The following is a 13,720-nucleotide window of genomic DNA, read 5'->3' as shown; positions in this document are numbered from 1 at the left end:
CCTCTCCTGTATTGTGTGCTGTCTTTCCCTTCACCTAAAATAGTTCTTATCTACTATCTAATTAGTGAAAACCTCTTTCTCTCCTTCCCTCCCTTCTCCCCTCTAGTAACCATCAAAGAATATTCTCTTCTCTTTTTAAACTATTTGTTGAGTTCTTACAATGGTGGTATTATACAGTATTTTTCCTTTTGCAACTGACTAATTTCACTCGGTGTAATGCCTTCCAGATCCCTCCATGTTACGAAATGTTACACAGATTCATCATTCTTCTTTATCAGTGCATAATATTTCATTGCATTAATTTACCATAATTTATCCATTCCTGTTTTGATGGACACCTTGGTTGCCTCTATATTTTTGCTGTTGTAAACAGTGCTGCAATAAACATGGGTGTGCATATTTCTGTTCGTGTAAAGTCTCTTATTTCTCTAGGGTATATTTTAAGGAGTGGGATTTCTGGGTTGTATGGTATTTCTATTTCTAACTTTTTAAGAAAATGCGAGATAGATTTCCAAAGCGCTTGTACCATTTTACATTCCCACCAGCACTGTATAAGAGTTCCAATCTCTCCGCAGCCTCTCCGACATTTATTATTTTGTGTTTTTTTAGATTAATGCCAGCCTTGCTGGAGTGAGATGGAATCTCATCGTAGTTTTATTTGCATTTCTGTAATGGCTAATGTTCGAGAGCATTTTCTCATGTATCTGTTAGCTGCCTGAATATCTTCTTTAGTGAAGTGCGTGTTCATGTCCTTGGCCCACTTTTTGATTGGGTTGTTTGTCTTTTTGTGGTTGAGAATCATATAGATTTTAGAGATCAGGCGCTGGTCTGAGATGTCATAGCTGAAAATTTTTCCCAACCTATAGATGGTCTTTTTAGTCTTTTGGTGAAGTCTTTAGATGAACATAGGTGTTTGATTTTTAGGAGCTCCCAGTTATCTGGTTTCTGTTCGTCTTTTTCAGTAATGTTTTGTATTCTGTTTATGCCTTCTATTAGGGCTCCTAAGGTTGTCCCTATTTTTTCTTCCATGATCTTTATCATTTTAGTCTTTATATTTAGGTCTTTGATCCACTTGGAGTTAGTTTTTGTGCATGGTGTGGGGTATGGGTCCTGTTTCATTTTTTTGCAAATGGATATCCAGTTATGCCAGCACCTTTCATTAAAAAGACTATCATTTCCCCAATTAACTGACACAGGGCCTTTGTCAAATATCAGCTGTTCATATGTGGATGGGTTTATATCTGGGTTCTCAATTCTGTCCCATTGGTCTATGTGCCTGTTGTTGTACCAGTACCAGGCTGTTTTGACTACTGTGTCTATATAATAGGTTCTAAAATCAGGTAGAGTGATGCCTCCCACTTTCTTCTTCTATTTTAGTAATGTTTTACTTATCCAGGGTTTCTTTCCCTTACATATGAAATTGGTGATTTGTTTCTCCATCACTTTAAAAAATGTCATTGGGATTTGGGTCGAAAGCGCATTATATGTATAAATGGCTTTTGGTAGAATAGACATTTTTACAATGTGAAGTCTTCCTATCCATGAGCAAGGTATGTTTTTCCACTTATGTAGGTCCCTTTTAGTTTCTTGCACTAGTACTTCGTAGTTTTCTTTGTATAGGTCTTTTACATCTTTGGTAGGATTTATTCCTAAGTATTTTATCTTCTTGGGGGCTACTGTGAATGGTATTGATTTGGTGATTTCCTCTTCATTGTTCTTTTTGTTGATGTAGAGGAATCCAAGTGATTTTTGTATGTTTATCTTATAACCTGAGACTCTGCCAAACTCTTCTATTAGTTTCAGTAGTTTTCTGGAGGACTCCTTAGGGTTTTCTGTGTATAAGATCATGTCATCTGCAAACAGAGATAATATTACTTCTTCCTTGCCAATCCGGACGCCCTTTATTTCTTTTTCTAGCCTAATTGCTCTGGCTAGGACTTCTAGCACAATGTTGAATAAGAGCGATGATAAAGGGCATCCTTGTCTGGTTCCCATTCTCAAGGGAAATGCTTTCAGGCTCTCTCCATTTAGAATGATGTTGGCTGTTGTCTTTGTATAGATGCCCTTTATTATGTTGAGGAATTTTCCTTCACTTCCTATTTTGCTGAGAGTTTTTATCATGAATGGCTGTTGGACTTTGTCAAATGCCTTTTCTGTATCAATTGATAAGATCATGTGGTTTTTGTCTTTTGTTTTATTTATATGGTGGATTACGTTAATGGTTTTTCTAATATTAAACCTTGCATACCTGGTATAAATCGCACTTGGTCATGGTGGATTATTTTTTTTATATGTCGTTGAATTCTATTGGCTAGAATTTTGTTGAGAATTTTTGCATCTATGTTCATGAGGGATATAGGTCTGTAATCTTCTTTTTTTGTGATGTCTTTACCTGGTTTTGGTATCAGGGATATGGTGGCTTCATAGAATGTGTTAGGTAGTATTCCATCATTTTCTATGCTTTGAAATACCTTTAGTAGTAGTGGTGTTAACTCTTCTCTGAAAGTTTGGTAGAACTTTGCAGTGAAGCCACCGGGCCAGGGCTTCTTTTGTTGGGAGTTTTTTGATTACCTTATCTATCTCTTTTTTTGTTATGGGTCTATTCAGTTGTTCTACTTCTGATTGTATTAGTTTAGGTAGGTAGTGTTTTTCTAGGAATTCATCCATTTCTTCTAGGTTTGCAAATTTGTTAGAGTACAATTTTTCATAATAATCTGATATGATTCTTTTAATTTCAGTTGGGTCTGTTGTGATGTGGCCCATCTCATTTCTTATTTGGGTTGTTTGTTTCCTTTCCTGTATTTCTTTAGTCAGTCTGGCCAATGGTTTATCAATTTTGTTAATTTTTTCAAAAAATCAGCTTTTGACTTTGTTGATTTTTTCAATTGTTTTTCTTTTTTCTATTTCATTTAGTTCAGCTCTAATTTTTATTATTTGTTTTCTTCTGGTGCCTGATGGATTCTTTTGTTGCTCACTTTCTATTTGTTCAAGTTGTAGGGACAGTTCTCTGGTTTTGGCTCTTTTTTCTTTATGTATGTGTGCATTTATCAATATAATTTGACCTCTGAACACTGCTTTTGCTGTGTCTCAGAGGTTTTGATAGGAAGTGTTTTCATTCTCATTGCATTCTATGAATTTCTTTATTCCCTTCTTAATGTCTTCTATTACCCAGTCTTTTTTCAGCAGGGTGTCGTTCATTTTCCAAGTGTTTGATTTCTTTTCCCTGATTTTTCCGTTATTGATTTCCACTTTTATGGCCTTGTGGTCTGAGAAGATGCTTTGTAATATTTCGATGTTTTGGATTCTGCAAAGGTTTGTTTTATGACCTAATATGTGGTCTATTCTAGAGAATGTTCCATGTGCACTACAAAAAAAAGTATATTTTGCAGCTGTTGAGTGGAGTGTCTTGTATCGGTCTATGAGGTCAAGTTGGTTGATTGTAGCAATTAGGTCTTCCGTGTCTCTATTGAGCTTCTTACTGGAAGTCCTATCCTTCTCCGAAAGTGGTGTGTTGAAGTCTCCTACTATAATTGTGGAGGTGTCTATCTCACTTTTCAGTTCTGTCAAAGTTTGTTTTATGTATCTTGCACCCCTGTCATTGGGTGCATAAATATTTAATATGGTTGTATCTCCCTGGTCATTTGTCCCTTTAATCATTATGTAGTGTCCTTCTTTATCCTTTGTGGTGGATTTAACTTTGAAGTCCATTTTCTCAGAAATTAATATTGCTACTCCTGCTCTTTTTTTGATTGTTGTTTGCTGGATATATTTTTTTCCAACCTTTGAGTTTTAGTTTGTTTGTGTCTCTATGTCTAGGGTGTGTCTCTTGTAGGCAGCATATAGACGGACCGTGTTTCTTTATCCAGTCTGAGGCTCTCTGTCTCTTTATTGGTGTATTTAGTCCATTTACATTCAGTGTAATTTTAGATAAGAATGTGTTTAGTGCTATCATTTTGATGTCTTTTTGTGTGTGTTGTTGACAATTTCATTTTTCCTCTTACTTTTTTGTGCTGAGATGTTTTTCTTTGTAAATTGTGTGTTCCTCATTTTCATAGTAGTTGAATTTATGTTTGCTGAGTTGTGTTTTTCTTGGTTTTTATTTTGAGTTATGGAATTGTTAGACCTCTTTGTGGTTACCTTAATATTTGCCCCTATTTTTCTGAGTAAAAACTTAACTTGTATCATCCTATATTGCCTTGTTTTCCTCTCCATATGGCAGTTCTATGCCTCCTGTATTTAGTCCCACTTTTGGATTCTTGTGATCTTTTACATAATTACTTCAATGATTCCCTGTTTTGAGCATTTTTTTCTTTTTAAAATTAATCTTATTTTGTTTTTGTGATTTCCTTATTTGAGTTCATATCAGGATATTCTCTTCCGTGACCTTGTGTTGTGTTGTTATCTGATGTTATTGATTTTCTGACCAAAGAATTTCCTTTAGTATTTCTTGTAGCTTTGGTTTGGTTTTTGCAAATTCTCTAAGCTTGTGTTTATCTGTAAATGTTCTAATTTCGCCTTCATATTTGAGAGAGAGTTTTGCTGTATAAATGATCTTTGGCTGGCAGTTTTTCTTCTTCAGTGCTCTGTATATGTCATCCCATTGCCTTCTTGACTGCAGGGTTTCTGCTGAGTAGTCTGAATTTACTCTTATTGATTCTCCTTTGTAGGAGACATTTCTTTTATCCCTGGCTGCTTTAAAATTTTCTCTTTATCTTTGGTTTTGGCAAGTTTCATAATAATATGTCTTGGTGATTTTCTTTTTGGATCAATCTTATACGGGGTTCGATGAGCATCTTGGATGGATATCCTTTTCTCTTTCATGATGTCAGGGAAGTTTTCTGCCAACAGATCTTTAACTGTTCTCTCTGTGTTTTCTGTTATCCCTCCTTGTCCTGGAACTCCAATCACACGCAAGTTATTCTTCTTGATAGAGTCCCACATGATTCTTAGGTTTTCTTCATATTCTAAAATTCTTTTATCTGATTTTTCTTCAGCTGTATTGGTGTCAATTGCTTTATCCTCCACCTTCCCCATTCTGCATTCCAGTTGCTTGATTCTGCTCCTCTAACTTCCTATTGAGTTGTCTAATTCTATAATTTTACTGTTAATCTTTTGGATTCCTGAGTGCTGTCTCTCTATGGATTCTTGCAGCTTATTAAATTTTCCACTACATTCTTGAATAATCTTTTTGATTTCTTCAACTGCTTTATCAGTGTGTTCCTTGGTTTTTTCTGTAGATTGTCTTATTTCATTTTTGAGGTCATCCCTGATGTCTTGAAACATTCTGTAAATTAGTTTTTTATGTTCTCCAACTGGCAATTCCAGGATTGTATCTTCATTTGGCAAAGATTTTGATTCATTAATTTGGGAAGATGTAGAAGCAATCATGGTCTACTTCTTTATGTGGTTTGATATCGACCGTTGTCTCCCAGCCATCTATAAGATATTGTAATGATTTATTTTATATTTGTTCTCTGAGTCTTATCTTGTTTTGTTTTCTTTCATTATACGTAGATGGGCTACTAGATTAGGCTGTCTTGATTGTTGTAGGCTTTGAATCACTTATGTCCTCTTACCAGCTGGTTTGGGCCGTTACTAGAAATATAAGCCTAAACGTCCATTAACTATTCTTGAGTAGAATCTGATTTTGGGTCACCAAGTGTATGGGGTAGACTGTCACCTATTTGCTTAGAGGAGTATTGGTGATAGCTGTGTGGACCAGATTCTAGTAGCAGCAGGGGGTCACATTCCGGGGGGGGGCAGGATGCTGACAGGCTTCCCCCAAGTGCCAAGGAGGTAGGTGTGTGTCTATTCCTAAAGCGCTTTGGTGGGTGGGCTCTGCAGCTGTACCTTAGGCACCCAATGCATGTACCTCTACAGATTGCAGATGTCACTACCCTCTGACCCCTACGGCAGAAGGTTAGGTGGCTTGGGTGGAGCTTCAGCCCTCAGTTCCCCATTGTGGGTCACTGAGGGCTCTGTTTAATAGGTAGAGATATCAGACCTGGGAAACTTGTCTTTCCAGTAATCTGCTAAAACAATTACAGTCAGTTCCCTATCAGAATTGCCTTTGCATTTTAGTAGCCACCTTGTTCCCTGTGGGGATGAAAGCCCAAGACTGTGGATCACAAATGCTTGGCTGGAGCTGGTTCTGTATTTTTAGTCCAATTTTGGGAAGTCAGGGAAGGATTCTTGGTCCCTGGGTTTTTTGTAGCTGCTTCTCTCAGGCCAGGAGAATGGGTTAGGAAAAGACAAAACAAACAAACAAACAAAGAAAAAAAAAACCACAGAGCACTTCACTCTCTGTCCCAGGAAACTCCAATGTTAATGAAGCCGCCTGGGAAGGGGAGGGGAGGGATCAGATAGATAGGAGAGAGTAGCATCCAGGAATATAGACAAAGTTACTTATCTTGCTTGGGATGACTGTTTTATCTGAGATTCCCGAGGGGCGTGTCAACTGTGTTCACTGGCTGGGTAGAGATTGCCCCCTCAGGTCAAGTCCGCATCCTGTGCTTGTGCTGTCTCAGAAGCCGTGGTCAGTTCCTCTGCTCCCAGTCCAAAGCCCAGAGCCAAGGTTCCCTGGTTGGGACACCGCACTCCTGGCTCCAAAACCAGTCGCTGCCTCCCGGTGACTTCTCCTCCTGTCAGCCGTGTCGCTGCAAGTCCTGCGTGGACTGGCCGGGCTTCCCCCGAGCTCACTTCAGGGGGCTAGGGCCTCGCCGGGTGTTTGTGCAGTTTCAGGATGCAATGCTCAGCTCCCCTGCACCCAGTGCAAAGTCCGGCGCCAAGATTTTCTGACCAGGACACTGGTTCCAGGCTCCGAAAACAGTCGCTGCTTCCCCGTTGTTGTTCATTCTCTCGTTAGCCCTGTCAGTGTGCAGCCTGCTTGCGCTGGCTGAGTCTCTACGGAGGTTACCCCAGGGGGCTAGGGGTTAGGGCTCTGTCCCCTGCCTGCCCGCCTCAGCAAGCTGCAATCAGCTCCACCACTCAGCACCAGGGAACTGCGGGGGCTCAAGGCTGTGGGGTGGGTGGTGGGTTCCAGAAGCAGTTGCTGGTTCAGGGCACAGCTTTTCACTCCCCTGTCACTCAGATCAACTCTTTAGATCTGTGTTTGATGGTCAGGGTTCGTAGATTGCCATGTATGTGATCGATTCACTTGTTTTTCTGAGTCTTTGTTGCAAGAGGGATCTGAGGTAGCATCTCCCTAGTCAGCCATTTTGGTCCCCTCCCTCACTGTAGTTTTGATTTGCATTTCTTTAATGGCTAATGATCATATTTCCTCATGTATGTGTTAGCTACCGGAATGTCTTCTTTGGTGAATGGTCTGTCATATCCATTGCCCATTTTTCAATTGGGTTGTCTTTTCGTAGTTGAGTTTTTGCAGTATCATGTAGATTTTAGAGATCAGATGCTAATTGGAAATTTCATAGCTAAAAACTTTTTCCCATTCTGTGGGTAATCTTTTTACTCTTTTGGTGATGTGTTTGGGTGAGCATAGGTGTTTGATTTTTAGGAATTCCCAGTTATCTGGTTTCTCTTCTGCATTGTTAGTAATGTTTTGTGTACTGTTTATGCCATGCTTTAGGGCTCCTAATGTTGTCGCTTTTTTTCTTGCATGATCTTAAATGTTTTAGATTTATATTTAGGTCTTTGATCCATTTTGAGTTAGTTTTTGTGCATGGTGTGAAGTATGGGTCTTGTTTTATTTTTTTGCAGATGGATATCCAGCTATGCCAGCACTATTTGTTAAAAAGACTGTCTTTTCCCCCATTTAACTGTTTTGGGGCCTTTGTCAAAGATCAGCTGCTCGTAGGTAGATGGATTTATGTCTGGATTCTCAGTTTTGTTCCCTTGGTCTATGTATCTGTTGTACCAGTACCAGGTTGTTTTGACTACTGTGGTGGTATTATAGGTACTAAAATCAGGTAGAGTGAGGCTTCCCACTTTCTTCTTCTTTTTCAGTAATGATTTACTTATCCAGGGCCTCTTTCCCTTCCATATGAAGTTGGTGATTTGTTTCCCCATGTCATTAAAAAATGTTGTTGGAATTTGGATTGGAATTTATTGTATTTATAGACGGTTTTTAGTAGAATAGACATTTTTACAATGTTAAGTCTTCCTATCCATGAGCAAGGTATGTTTTTCCACTTATGTAGGCTTCTTTTGGTTTCTCTTAGTAGTGTCTTGTAGTTTTCTTTGTATACATCTTTTACATCTCTGCTAAGATTTATTCCTAAGTATTTTATCTTCTTGGGGGCTACTGTAAATGATATTGATTTGGTGATTTCCTCTTCGATGTTCTTTTTGTTGGTGTAGAGGAATCCAACTTATTTTTGGTATGTTTATCGTGTATCTTGATACACTGCTCAACTCTTTTCTTAGGTTCAGTAGTTTTCTGGAGGATTCTTTAGGGTTTTCTGTGTATAACATCATGTCATCTGTAAATAAAGATGCTTTTATTCCTTCCTTACCAATCTGGATGCCCTTTATTTCTTTATCTAGCCTAATTGTTCTGGCTTTGACCTCCAGCACAATGTTGTTTAAGAGCGGTGATAAAGGGCATCCTTGTCTGGTTCTCTTTCTCAAGAGGAATGCTTTCTAACTCTCTCCATTTAGGATTTGTGCATCTAAATTCATAATGGATATAGATCTATAATTTTCTTTCTTTTTTTTTTGTTGTCTTTACCTGGTTTCAGTATCAAGGATATGCTGGCTTTATACGCTGAGTTTGGGAGCATCCTGTTCTTTTTTATGTTCTGAAATACCTTTAGTAGTAGTGGTGTTTATTTTTCTCTGAATGTTTGGTAGAATTCTGCAGGGATGCCATCAGGGCCAGGGCTTTTTTTGTTGAGAGTTTTTTGATTAACTTTTCCATTTCTTCTTTTGTTATGCATCTATTTAGTTGTTCTACCTCTGTTTGTGTTACTTTAGGTAGGTAGTGTGTTTCTAGGAATTCGTCCATTTCTTCTAGGTTTACAATTCATTAGAGTACAATTTTTTGTAGTAATCTGATATGATTCTTTTAATTTCAGTTAGGTCTGTTTTAACATCACCCATCTCATTTCTTATACAGGTTATTAGCTCACTCTCCTGTTTTTTCTTTTGTCAGTTTGGCAAATGGTTTACCAATTTTGTTAATCTTTTTCAAAGAACCACCTTTTGGTCTTGTTAACTCTTTCAATTTTATTTCTCTTTTCTATTTCATTAAGTTCTTCTCTAATTTTTATGATTTGTTTTCTTTTGGTGCCTGAGCGTTTCTTTTGTTGCTGTCTTTCTATTTGTTCAAGTTGTAGGGATAATTCTTTGCTTTTGGCCCTTTCTTCTTTTTGGATGTGTGCATTTATTGATATAAATTCACCTCTGAGCATTGCTTTCACTGTGTCCCAAAGGTTCTGATAGGAAGTATTTTCATTCTCATTGGATTCTATGAATTTCTTTATCCCATCCTTAATGCCTTGTATAACCCAGTCTTTTTTGAGCAGGGTATTGTTCAGTCTCCAAGTGTTTAATTTCTTTTCCCTACTTTTTCGGTTTTTGCTTTATACTTTTATGGCCTTATAGTCAGAGAAGATGCTTTGTAATATTTCAATGTTTTGGACTCTGCTAAGGCTTGCTTGATGACCTAATATGTGGTCTATTCTACAGAATGCTCCATGTGCACTAGAAAAGAAAGTACACTTTGGCTGCTGTTGGGTGGAGTGTTCTGTACATGTCTACAAGGTCGAGACATTTGATCGTGGCATTTAGATCTTCCATGTCTTTATTGAGCTTCTATCTGGATGTCCTGTCCTTTACCAAAAATGATGTGTTGAAACTTCCTACTATAATTGTGGAGGTGTCTATCTCACTTTTTGATGCTGTTAGAGTTTGTTTTATGTATCTTGCAACCCTGTCATTGGGTTCATAAATATTTAATATGGTTATATCCTCCTGGTATATTGTCCCTTTAATCATTATATAGTGTCCTTCCTTATCCTTTGTGGTGGATTTAAACTTAAAGTCTATTTTGTCAGAAATTAATATTGCCACTCCTGCTCTTTTTTGATTGTTATTTGTTTGATATATTTTTTCCATCCTTTGAGCTTTAGTTTGTGTCTCTAAGTCTAAGGTGTGTCTCTTGTAGGCAGCATATAGACGGATCATTTTTTTTATCCATTCTCCCACTCTCTGCCTCTTTATCAGTGCATTTAGTCCATTAACATTCAGCATAATTATGGATAGGTATGAGTTTCATGCTGTCATTTTGATGTCTTCTTTTGGGTGTTGTTGACTGTTTTTCCCACTTAATTTTTTGTGCTGAGTAGTTTATCTTTGTGTATTGTCTTTTTCTCTTACTCATTGTTGTCTTTTTTTTTTTTTTTCTCTGCTGAGTCTCTATATTTTTCTTGTATTTTATTTTTATGAGTAGGATAGCTCGTCTCCTATGTGGTTACCTTAATATTTACCCCATTTTTCTAAGTTTCAGCCGAATTTTTATTTCTTTATATGGCCTTGTCTTCATCTCCATATTAAAGATCTATGACTACATTTCTTAGTCCTTCTTTGTTATTTTAATGTTGTCTTCTTTCCCATAATGACATTGTTGTTTCCCTGTTTTGAACATTTTATTTTCTTGATTTAAATTGTAGTTTCCCTGTCTGAGTTAATATCTGATTGTACTGTCCAGTGTTTGAATCTTGGATACCTGATTTCATAGATTTTCTAACCATAGAACTCTCTTTAGTATTTTTTATAGTTTTGATTTCATTATCACAAACTCCCTAATATTCTGTTTATCTGGAAATTTCCTAATTTCACCTTCATATTTGAGAGCCAGTTTTGCTGGATATAAGATTCTTGGTTGTCAATTTTTTCCTTCAATTTTTTATATATGTCATCCCATTGTCTTCTTGCCTGCATGGTTTCCACCAAGTAGTCCAAGCTTATTTTTATTGAATCTCTATTGCAGATGACTTTTCATTTACCCCAGCTGCTCTTAAAATTCTCTCTTTATGCTTGGTTTTGGAAGGTTTGATTATAATATGTCTTGGTGACTTTCTTTTAACATCTACCTCATGTGGAGTTCGACGAGCATCTTGGATAGATATGTTCTCATCTTTCACGATACCAGGGAAGTTTTCTGCCAGCAAATCTTCGACAATTCACTCTGTATTTTCTGTTTTCCCTTCTTGTTCTGGTACTCCAATCACTCTTAGGTTATTTCTATTGATAGAGTCCCACATGATTCTTAAGGTTTCTTCATTTTTTTTAATTCTTTTTTTTCTGATTTTTCTTCAAATATATTAGTGGCAAGTGTTTTATCTTCAAGTTCAGAAATTCTGCCTTCCACTTGCTTGATTCTGCTCCTGTGACTTTCTATTGAGTTGTCTAATTCTGTAATTTTATAGTTAATCTTCTGAATTTCTCACTGCTATCTCTCCATGGATTCTTGTACCTCATTGACTTTTTCATTATGTTCTCGAATAACATTTTTAATTGTTTCAACTGTTCTATCTGTGTGTTCCTTGGCTTGTTCTGTGTATTGCGTGATCTCCTTCCCAATATCTTGAGAGTTCAGTATATTAAACTATTGAATTCTGCATCCAGTAATTCCAGGAAGGCACCTTCATCCAGAAGATCCTTTGATCCTTTTTTTTGAGAGCTTGTTGAAGCAATCATGGTCTGTTTCTTTATGTGATTTGATATTGACCATTGTCTCTGAGCCATCCATAAGTTATTGTATTAGTTTATTTTATATTTGCTTTCTGTATCATAGTTTCTTACTTTGTTTTGTTTTGATATGCCCAAATGGGTTGCCTGAGTGAACTAGCTTATTTTCATCTTTAGAGCTGTGACATCCTGTCACCAGATGGCTAGAGCTGTTATCAGGTATGTGAGCTTATGAGTCCATTCACTTTTCTTGTGTGGATTCAGCTCAGGTGTGCAGGTAGCTGGTCATCAAGTGTGTGGTACAGGCTCTGTCCTACAATCTTAGAGGGGCAAGGGTGTTTGGTGTAGGCACCAGTATCTGGTTGAAGCTGGGGGTCAAGCTCTGAACAAGGCAGGGGGCTGAGGACCATCTCCCCAGCATCTCTGAGGAAAGCACATCCCTGTTCCCTAAAGCATACAGGTGGGTGGCTTTTGCAAGTTACCTCTATTGCTGTTTCTACAGTGTCATGTCATAGAACTTTGGGATTCAGAAACCATATGCGTTTATTCACACTTCTCCCTTGATCATAATGATTTTCAACAGAGAAACAACCAAATACAACTGCTGTGCATCGAAGTGAAATGTTGAGCACTATCCAACATGTAAAATAACAATACTAACAAGAAAAACAAAAATAGTAATAGCAAACATTTACTGAGATTCTACTACATGATAGAAACAGTTCTAAGTATTCTAAGACTCAATCCATTATTCTTCACAATAATCAGATAAAAGAGGCACTGTTCCCACCTATTCCATTTAAACAAAGAGACAACTGAGGCACAGAGAGAGTAAATAACTTGAACAAAACAGGGAGCAAGTGAGTGTCAGAATCAAGATTCAAACCAAGACAACCCACTTTCACTATTTAACTCTTCAAACATTGACATGAGGTCAATACCAACTCCTGGCCAACACTAACTCCTGATCAGCCCTTCCTGGACATGTGCCTGGACCTCATGATAGGCCTGCCTCCTATTTCTGGATAATGGTGCTATTTTTAATCTTGTACACCTGGTCCATTAACATTTTTTTACTGGACGATTCAAACCCTCCACTCTCAAATGATGGTCTTTGGCTTTTCTTTTCTTTTTCATTTTTTGCTTTAAACTTAGTTCTTTCAAATCTCTTTCCCAAAAATACATATCCTCCCCAAACTTCTATATTTCTTTACACATTGAAATCTTATATACTTAGCAAATTCTAGCCCGTAAACTAAAATGCCTAAAATCATCTCAGAGGAAAATAATATATATTTCTTCCAGTCTAATGTGGCACACATTTTTACCACTGGCATGAAAATTTCACTTATTTATCTTTTTCTGATTTATTCTCTAATTTGATGCCTATTTGACTTTTCTTCAGCTATAAAGAAAATAGCTATGAGGTTATCAACCGTTCATCATGATCAGCCTGTTAAGCCCCTGGACCGAGGTGTCTTCTGGATCGACTTTTTCATACGCCACAAAGGAGCCAAGGGTCTTTGTCCAGCCGCCCTCAGCCTCATCTGGTGCCAGTACCACTCTTTAGATGTGGCTGGGATTCAACTGGCAGTGTGGCAATTGTTACTTTTCTTGTCATAAAATGTTGCTTGTTTGGTTATCAAAAGTTTTTTAAGACAGAAAAGAAGAAAAAGAAGGAATAGGCCTCTTTAAGTCCTAAGACTAATAGGGATGATAAGCGAGAGCATTACATTTAATTCAACCATTGCGGTTCAACTCGTGGGAAGATTCTTCCCCACATTTTGCAAAAGCTGAGCCTTTTTGGCATTCCTCAGAAATTTTCCCCTTGGTTAATTGTTAAGATGTTAGCTAAAACATTCTTTCCTAAGGAGGAATACTCCTGTGTGTTTTTTGATGAATTCCTCCTCAATGTTCCTCTTGAAATGGACAGTTCCATTCATCAGCTGGATTATATTCAATGTATTATTTTCATTTTTTAAATCTAGAAAAAATTCTACTTTGGCGATGTCCTATATATAATTTCATACCTGGAACACAAACTAAAACTCACTTGAGCCTCAACTTATTG

General features: G+C 37.4%; 1 pseudogene; it reads left to right on the top strand.

Annotated features, from left to right (window-relative positions):
- LOC100665246 (UDP-glucuronosyltransferase 2B31-like) overlaps positions 1 to 13,334 on the top strand; it is a 28,525-nt pseudogene extending 15,191 nt beyond the window's left edge.
- The last annotated feature ends 386 nt before the right edge of the window (positions 13,335 to 13,720 follow it).

The sequence above is a fragment of the Loxodonta africana genome, chromosome 5 (assembly GCF_030014295.1).
Source record: "Loxodonta africana isolate mLoxAfr1 chromosome 5, mLoxAfr1.hap2, whole genome shotgun sequence".
Taxonomy (NCBI): domain Eukaryota; kingdom Metazoa; phylum Chordata; class Mammalia; order Proboscidea; family Elephantidae; genus Loxodonta; species Loxodonta africana.
The sequence above is the reverse complement of the archived record's forward strand: the minus strand, read 5'-3'. Positions and strand labels throughout refer to the sequence as shown.